The 8,573-nt window shown below is 53.2% G+C and overlaps 1 pseudogene; it reads right to left on the bottom strand.

The window, feature by feature from the left end:
• Window positions 1-4,610: 4,610 nt before the first annotated feature.
• On the bottom strand, window positions 4,611-8,359 carry LOC142564618 (uncharacterized; annotated as a pseudogene).
• Window positions 8,360-8,573: the final 214 nt, after the last annotated feature.

Raw genomic sequence — 8,573 nt, 5'->3', positions numbered from 1 at the left:
ATCGATGTACATGTATATCCTAGCTAGGCGTCAGTCACGCATAAACCCTTTGGGGGATTGACCAAGAACAAGGGAGTTGAATACAGCATACAAAAGAATAAATGTAAGATAATTTCAAGAAAATGTAAGAGTTGTAGATAGAATAGATTCAACGGGCAGATTTCGTGCCTTGTTATCAATCGTTACTTTTATCGTCCTCAACCACCGGGTACAACAGACCTCAGGTAGGTTTCCCGTATCAAATTTCGTTCATTAACTCATTTTTCTCAGGCTCTCAACAAGTAGAACACTACAACAATTTTAGCAACAACATTTATTATGACACCTTCAAGTTAATGGTTTTGATCGCCATCAATAACAGGTATAGCGTCCAAAGAGGCGTTGAATGAGTCCAGGGCAGACGCAAGGCTTTGGACAAGAGCTTCCACGGCAGTTCTGAAAAACGGATTACAGAGTGGTGCAGCAAGTCAATCAATCGATCAATCACTTATTTCTTTACGACTTCAATGAGCGGATGGCATGGGAAGGAAAAGTTCTAGTGAGCTTAATAACCCCCGTATTCAGAAATGCATCTTGAAGCTCACGCGTGGCTTTATTTAAATGACGCCTGTCGTGAACACGCCGAAGGAAACGCAATGAGTGTCGGTGGAGCGTTCGCGTCATGCGCCATTTATTTTAAGGAAAGCATGGGCTTCAAGTTGAGGGGCATCTCAGAATACCGGGATAAGCTTCCCAGCCTTAACAGTTCAGCAGCATGTAGTGGCGGTATACATAATCTGCGTAGATAAACATAGTAAAAACATATTAGGCTTGTATACAGTCATCGAAAAAAAGCAAAAACGAAGAAAAAATTGGAGGACGCTTAAGCTTCGCCTTCAAGAGTGGAACGCGACAGCGTTCCCGTCGACCCGCCAAGGGGTGTAAGACAATGGGCTACGGCGCAGCAACTACGCTCCACGCATCGGACGCGGTGAGCGTGGAGCAACGCAGCGTTCGGCGCGAAAACGAAATGTGCGCCTGAGCAAGCGACGCACGCCTGAGCCAGAAACAGCTCGCTTCTGAGGCAACACCGCGTTCACTAGAGGCGCTTTTGTACCGCTTTGAAGCATCGAACTCGTGGCTCAGTTTAAAAAAAAATAAAAAAACTCGTGGCTCAGTGGTAGCGTCTCCGTCTCACACTCCGGCGACCCTGGTTCGATTCCCACCCAGCCCATCTTGCAAGTTGTTTTTTAACGCGATAGCGTTAAGGAGCTCGTGTCGCAGAAAAGCCGGTGTCGTCGGCGTCGGTGTCGGCGTCGGCGTCCGCGGCGTTGGCCGTGAGCGATAAATCACGGCAGGCACTTCATAAATAAAAAGCAACTTCCAAGATGGGCTGGGTGGGAATCGAACCAGGGTCTCCGGAGTGTGAGACGGAGACGTTACCACTGAGCCACGAGTTCGATGCTTCGAAGCGGTACAAAAGCGCCTCTAGTGAACGCGGTGTTGCCTTAGAAACGAGCTGTTTCTAAGGCTCAGGCGTGCGTCGCTTGCTCAGGCGCACATTTCGTTGTCGCTCCGAACGCTGCGTTGCTCGACGCTCACCGCGTCCGATGCGGGGCGCGTAGTCGCTGCGCCGTAGCCCATTGTCTTACACCCCTTGGCGGGTCGACGGGAACGCTGTCGCGTTCCACTCTTGAAGGCGAAGCTTAAGCGTCCTCCAATTTTTATTCATGAAGTGCCTGCTGGGATTTATCGCTCACGGCCAACGCCGCCGACGCCGATGCCGACGACACCGGCTTTTCTGCGACACGAGCTCCTTAACGCTGTCGCGTTAAAACACCACCTCAAAGAAACTCACACCTTTAATGTGGCATATCAAAATCGTTTCCAGTTCTAACCATTAATAGTGAGGGTACAGCTAGTTTCATTATTTATGTCTTCGGAGTGAATTGTTACCTTCTGAAACAGTCTATAAATAAAAAGTTGAAAAAAAAAACTAACGTCTCTTTTTTATTGCGAGAGCAAATATATGGACAATCCAGCCTAATTTTTGACGTCGCTGTCGCCGCGAGGTTCTGCATGAGTGAACGCATGTGAGGTTTGAGCCGGCGAACGCGGTTTCCTCTCGCGTGTGCGGTTGAGGAATGCTGCCAGTATGCGTGCGCTCTCCTGAGGAGCGCGAGGCAGCGGAGTGAGGCGTGGGAGGAGGGGCGTTCTCCGGTGGCTGATACGGTGCCTCGATGTCCTCCTCGCGCGCTGCTCCGTACATAGTGAAAGCAACCCCGGCATCTACAATAGAGTTGGCCACGCGAATCGCAGACGCCGTAGTAGGCGCCTTGGGCGGACGCCGTAGGGATGCGTTGCCGGCGCTCGTGTGTCTTGAAAGCGGTCTGCGCGTGGCCAAAGTGCCCGTGGCCAAAGTGCGCGTCTAGGCGCACCTCATCTTCAAAGCAATCTGCGATGTTTGCAGAGTGCGCGTAGTGCCGGTTGCTTCGTATGTGCCGTGCTTTCGACGTTTTCGTACACATTGAAGCGACAGATGCACGGAGGTCTATTAGCTCGCGACTGCTCCCGCAACTCTAAGTCCAGCATTTTTACAGAGAGTTTCCGCTGTCATCATGTGATGTGTGTTCATCTTTACCTTTGCGCGCGTGACACCGTGCTTGTTAATTTAGGTAAAACACATTCACGAGCTAGTTGGTTTGAATCCATGATACATTGTGTAAGCATGGCTAAACAAGGACGTAGAAAGAAGCCAACACCCTAAATAGCGCGGTCTCCGTGTGTCTATTTCTTTCTACGTCGTGGTTCAGTGACGCTTACACATTCTGTCATTTTATTATATTTAGTAAGCGAATAGTAGTAAGCTACTATTCACAAGTAAAACTCAAGTAAGTAGTAGTAGTAGGTAAGTAGTAGTAAGTAGTAGTAAGCTACTATTCACAAGTAAAACTCTTGTTTGGGCTAGTCGGTTCATGCTTGAATTAGTAAAGACAAGGCGCAGAAGACCAGTACTCAAGAAGAACACAAACGACAGGACAGGCGCCGGTCCTCTCGTTTGTGTTCTTCTTCTTGAGTCCTGGTCTTCTCAGAACGCCTTGTCTTTACTAAAGGTACTATACTTAGTTAGTATAGCTATCTACTAATTTGCTATCCTAATTGATGCTTCGTTATTCCAGCAGAACTTTCTATTCTCCCTCCACCTTTGTTTTATTTTTATTTTATTTTCAAAGTGACTGTACTGAAAAAGGGTCACATCAGCTATGGCTCTATAAAACTTACACGGGAATGAGAGTAGCCAAGAAGGGTTGGAAGTTGTATTTACAAAATATATACAGAGAGACGGCTGCAGGCAAGATGGCAGAACAACAACACGAGCATTACCCTGATCGTCGTCTTCACCGTCTTTCTGGCGCATTTTTCCATGTTCAGCAGGATGCGTGCTTCAGTGCACGGGAATAGCGCGTAACATAGAAGTCTCGCCGGTGAGAGCGCCGTCTCGGCGCTTAAGAAGCAGTAGCATTGTGTCCGGTAACATGAGAGTTAAGTCGGGAGACGTGTGCGATATCATTGGCGGACGCGGCAGATGATCGTCCAATGAAGCGAACTCGCACGTGACGTCAGTGACCTGCCGTAGGACTTTGTAAGGCCCGGAGTAGCGGGAAAGAAGCTATGGCGACAAGCCAACGTTGCGGCAAGGCGTCCAGAGGAGGACGGAAAAGCCCGGAGAAAAATTAACGACTCTGTGATGGCGATCGTAACGGGCCTTCTGGGACAGCTGACGATCCCTTGCAATCTGGCGAGCCGTTGCTGCCGGAAATCTGCATCGCGGGCGCAGTTTATAACAGGGTGCACAGGTGATAGTAAAAGAATCTCGAAGCGCAATGTGCGATGGCGGACAAACAAGAAATAAAAGGGGAAAGCCAGTGGTATCATGGTGTGACTAATTGTAGGCAATGTCACATAAGGCAAGCTTCTGTCCCAATAACGGTGGTCTGTGGAAACGTACATGGAGAGCATTGTGGTCAACGTACGGTTGAGGCTCTCGCTAAGCCCATTGGGTTGCGGATGGTAGGCAGTGGTTAGCTTGTTACGTGTGGAACACGATCGAAGAATGTGGTCGATGACTTGGGACAGAAATGAGCGAATACTGTTGGTCTGCAGCTGTTGAGGTGCGCCGTGGTGAAGAATAGCGTTGTAAAGGAGAAATTCCGCTACGTCATTGGCATAGCTTGTCGGCAGTGCCTGCGTAATAGTGTATTGCGTAGTCCATAGCTACGGCAATCCACTTGTTCCCAGTCAGAGATTTTGGTAATTGCCCGATGAGATCACGGCCGCCGCGGTCGAACGTGGGACGGGGAATGTCCATGGGCTGAAGAGGACTGACTGGCCACGAAGATGGATGTTTGTGGTGCGGACAGGACTCACAAGTAGCAACATATCGGTGCCCAGAACGGTGGAGGCCTGGCCAGAAGAACCGACTCCCAAAGCGATTGTACGTGCGAGCTGCTCCGAGATGTCTTGCGGTTGGGACGTCATAAACCGTTCGAGAACAGTGGAAGGGATTGGATTGGATTGGAGACAACATTATTTATGCCTGCAGTTGGGCGCTCGCGCGCCCCGACGAGGGCCTACGTCATCCTCGAAGTCGCCGTTACTCGGCGCGGGTCTCCGCTCGCCATTGCCGGCTCGCTGGGTCCGTGCCTTTCGAGCGCTTCTAGGACCTGCTGGACGGCCCAGAGCTGATCGTCTCGGTCGTAGCTCTTCGCGGCTGCCGCGAGCCGCGGTGGGAGCATTCTTGATTTTGCTTCCTCTGGATATTTAAGGCAGTCCCACAAAATGTGCGTGTAGTCTGCGGTCTCCCTCCGGCAGACTCGGTACATATCTGTCGTATATGTCTCGATGTATCTGCGATTCATCAGTCTCGGGCTCGGTAGCGATCCGGTCTGGAGCTGTCTCAGTACTACCGCCTCCGCTCGACTCAGTCTCGGGTGCGGGGGAGGGAGAGTCTTGCGAGCCAGGCGGTAGGCCTTCGTGATTTCATTGTAATCCGTCATGCGGTCCTTGGTTCCGAACCACGTCGGACGGTCTGTCGCTGGGGCGCGGTTGGTTAGCGCTCGCGCCGCTGCGTGTGCCGTCTCATTATGGCTCTGATTGCGTTCCGACGCGTCGCCCGCGTGCGCCGGGAACCACTTGAGTAGTACTTTTCGTTCTTCTAGTTGGACCGCTCGCAGTACGCGCTCAGCGTCCATGAAGATTTGGCCTTTGGCGAAGTTTCGCACCGCCTGTCTTGAGTCACTAAGCACCGTGTGGCAGTCAGCGTCGGCGATGGCCAGGGCGACGGCTACCTCCTCCGCTTGTTCCGCTCCGGAGCTTCTCATGCTCGCTGCCGTCCTCGTGGCGCCGGTTGACGCCTCTATGACGACGGCCACGAAGGCGTTCCGTTGGTATTCGGCCGGGTCCACGTACCGCGCGTGTTCGTCGTTGGCATACTGGTCGATGAGAGCCTTGGCCCTCGCCGCTCTTCTTCCCTTGTTGAACTCGGGATTCATGTTCCTCGCTATGGGGTCGATTCTGGTCTGGCGTCGGACCTCTTCGGGGACGGGGAGCTTCATCTCCGCCTCGTTCGCGTGTCTAATTCCCAGATCGTCCAGTATCTTCCTCCCGGCTTTGGTCATGGACAGCCGCTCCAGTTGAGAGGTCCGTTGCGCTTCCGCTATTTCTTCGAGCGTATTATGTATCCCGAGTTGTAACAAGCGGGTCGTGCTCGTGGACTCGAACAGGCCCAGCGCAGTCTTGTACGCTCTTCTGATGAGCACGTTGATTTTGTTTCGTTCGTGTTGCAGCCATCTGCGGTAGGCTACAACGTACGCGACGTGGCTGATGACGAAGGATTGGACGAGCCTAATTAAGCTCTCCTCTCTCATGCCAGCCTTTCGGGAAGTGACTCGTTTCAGGAGTCGAATAGCGTTGGCTGCTTTTGCCTTGAGACGGGTGATGGTTTGGCCGTTTCTTTCGTGCTTTTCCATGGCCATGCCTAAGATCCTAATTTTGCCGCCCTCGGGGATCACGTTGCCGGATTTGGTGACGATTCTGATTTTTCCGTGTTCGCGTTGTCTGGTCTGGCCTCTGCTGTTTTTGGTAGGTGGGAGTATGAGAAGCTCCGATTTGCTCGGGTGCATCTCAGTCCGGTGCCTTCCAGCTGATCTTCTATTGCGTCGACGACGGCTTGCAGCGCGCCCTTGATGTGGGCGTCGCTTCCACCGGTCACCCATAGCGTGATATCGTCCGCGTAGATGACGTGCCTGACGTCTGCGATGTGCCCGAGCTTTTCGGCCACTCCGATGATAACCAGGTTGAACAGCATCGGCGAAATGACCGATCCCTGCGGTGTGCCGGTGCTCCCGAGCTTCTTCTCTTGCGTCTGTAGGTCGCCTGCTCGTAGCTCGACGATCCTGTCCGTGAGGAAGTCCTTGATGTAGTTGTAGGATCTTTCGCCTATGTTGAGCTTGGAGACTTGGGACAGAATCGCCGAGTGTTTCACCTTATCGAAGGCGCTCTGCAGGTCGAGCCCTAGGATTGCTTTGTTGTCGCGGGCGCTGCCGCCATCCTCGATGATTTGGTATGTGAGCTGCAGCATCGCGTCCTGCGTGCTGAGGTGCCGTCTGAAGCCGATCAATGTGGCCGGGTACAGCCCTTCTCGTTCCAGGTAGTCTTGCCACCTGTTGAGCAGGACGTGCTCCAGCACGTTGCCCACGCAGGACGTGAACGAGATGGGTCGGAGGTTATCCGTGTCCGGCGGCCTCCCCGGCTTGGGGATCAGGATGGTCTTGGCTGTCTTCCACCGCTTTGGCAGCGCGCCCGCTCTCAAGCACTTGTAGTATTTTGCGAGCTTTTCAATCGAGCCGTCATCGAGGTTCTTGAGCGTCTTGTTCGTGACGAGGTCCGGGCCGGCTGCCGACCGGCTGTTGAGGTCGTGCAGGGCCGCGCGTACCTCCTCGACGTCGATGTCACGATCTAGCTTCGCGTTAGGCAGGCCGCTGTACGGCGCGTGTTGTTCGGTGGGTGTATTCGGCAGGTATTTGTTGTTAATGCGCCTGGAGACTTCGTCGACGCCGTGTGCTGAGACCACCCGACGTATGAGCTTGGCGAGTCTGTCCCTTTGGTGCGACTTGGTCTTGGTTTCGTCGAGCAGGTGCCGCAGCAGGTTCCACGTCTTCCCGCTGTACATCTGCCTGTCTGCCGCGTTGCAGATCTCGTTCCACTGTTGAGTGCAGAGAGCGCGGCAGTGATCCTCGATCAATCGGTTGAGCTCCGCCACCTTCTTTCGCAGTCTGCGGTTAAGCCGTTGTTTTTTCCAGCGATTCAGTATCCAACTGTTTGGCTTCGATCAGTTGCGCAAGCCGGCTGTCTACTTTGTCGATCTCCGCGCCCGTTTCAATTTCTTTGGTCGCGTCGCGTACGCTCCTTGTGATATCGGCCGTCCACGAGTCGATGTCTTCGATCTCGTCGTCACCATCGCTCTTCTGGCTTCTGGCGTCTCGAAAGGCAACCATCTATCCATCTGTGTGTTTTGATGCTGGTGTCGTTGTGTTCCGGTGTGCCGATTTCCACGATGGTGTCGTCGCTGCCTAGGTCAGTCCCCGTGTTTTTTCAGGTGATCACGCCCCGGATGTCGTTCTTGACGAATGTGAGGTCCGGAGTGGTGTCCCGGGACACGGAGTTACCAATTCTCGTCGGATGTGTTGGGTCTGTGATGAGGGTGAAGTCGAGTTCCGTGGCGTCTTGGTACAGGTCGCGGCCCTTTGCTGTGTACTTGTTGTAGCCCCAGGCAGGATTCATCGCGTTGAAGTCTCCGCACGCGATCAGCGTGTTGCTCTGTGCAGTAATGTCTTGAATCTCTGTTTTCTCTGCGATGGGTTGCTGTAGACGTTAAGCAGAAATATGCTTCCTTCTCTCTTCTTGCCCGGGATGATTTCGGTGAGTGTGTGCTCGATCTTGATATTGCTTTGCAGCTCGTGTTCGATGAACGTGACTCCCTTCCTGACCAGGGCGCACAGGCCTCTGCCGTCGGGCGGTCCCTTGTGCACTCTGTAGCCGGGAAGGGACGGTGCGTCGGTTAGTGTTTCTTGTAGTAGTATAACGTCTGGCTTGCGCGCGGCATGTACGGTGTGCTGTTGGATGACTGCCTTCTTCCTTCCGAAGCCGCGACAGTTCCACTGCCACGCGGTTACACCTGCTGCTGCTGGTGTTGCGTTGGCGGCCATGATTGCGTTGGCGTGTACGGGGCTCCCTGGTTGGGTGGATGTTGCGCGAAGAGGGGCGCAAACGTCGGGTGGCTTACCATCGGCTGTAAGGTCCTTTCGATGTAGGCGAATCTGTTCGTGTTCTCAGCTTGGTAGGTCTCCATTGTTTGTTTCAATGCTGTCACTGCTGCGATGTTCGTCGTCATTAGCTGTTCGAGTTTGCTGAATGTCACTTCGAATTTCGCTTCGAGGCTGTCGATGCGATCGTTTTCTGTTTGCATGCGCGTGGCCTCGATGGCTCGCTTCTTCGGTGCCGGTTCCTCTATGGCTTTCTCCTAGATGTTCGTT

The sequence above is a fragment of the Dermacentor variabilis genome, chromosome 11 (assembly GCF_050947875.1).
Source record: "Dermacentor variabilis isolate Ectoservices chromosome 11, ASM5094787v1, whole genome shotgun sequence".
Taxonomy (NCBI): Eukaryota; Metazoa; Arthropoda; class Arachnida; order Ixodida; family Ixodidae; genus Dermacentor; species Dermacentor variabilis.
The sequence above is the reverse complement of the archived record's forward strand: the minus strand, read 5'-3'. Positions and strand labels throughout refer to the sequence as shown.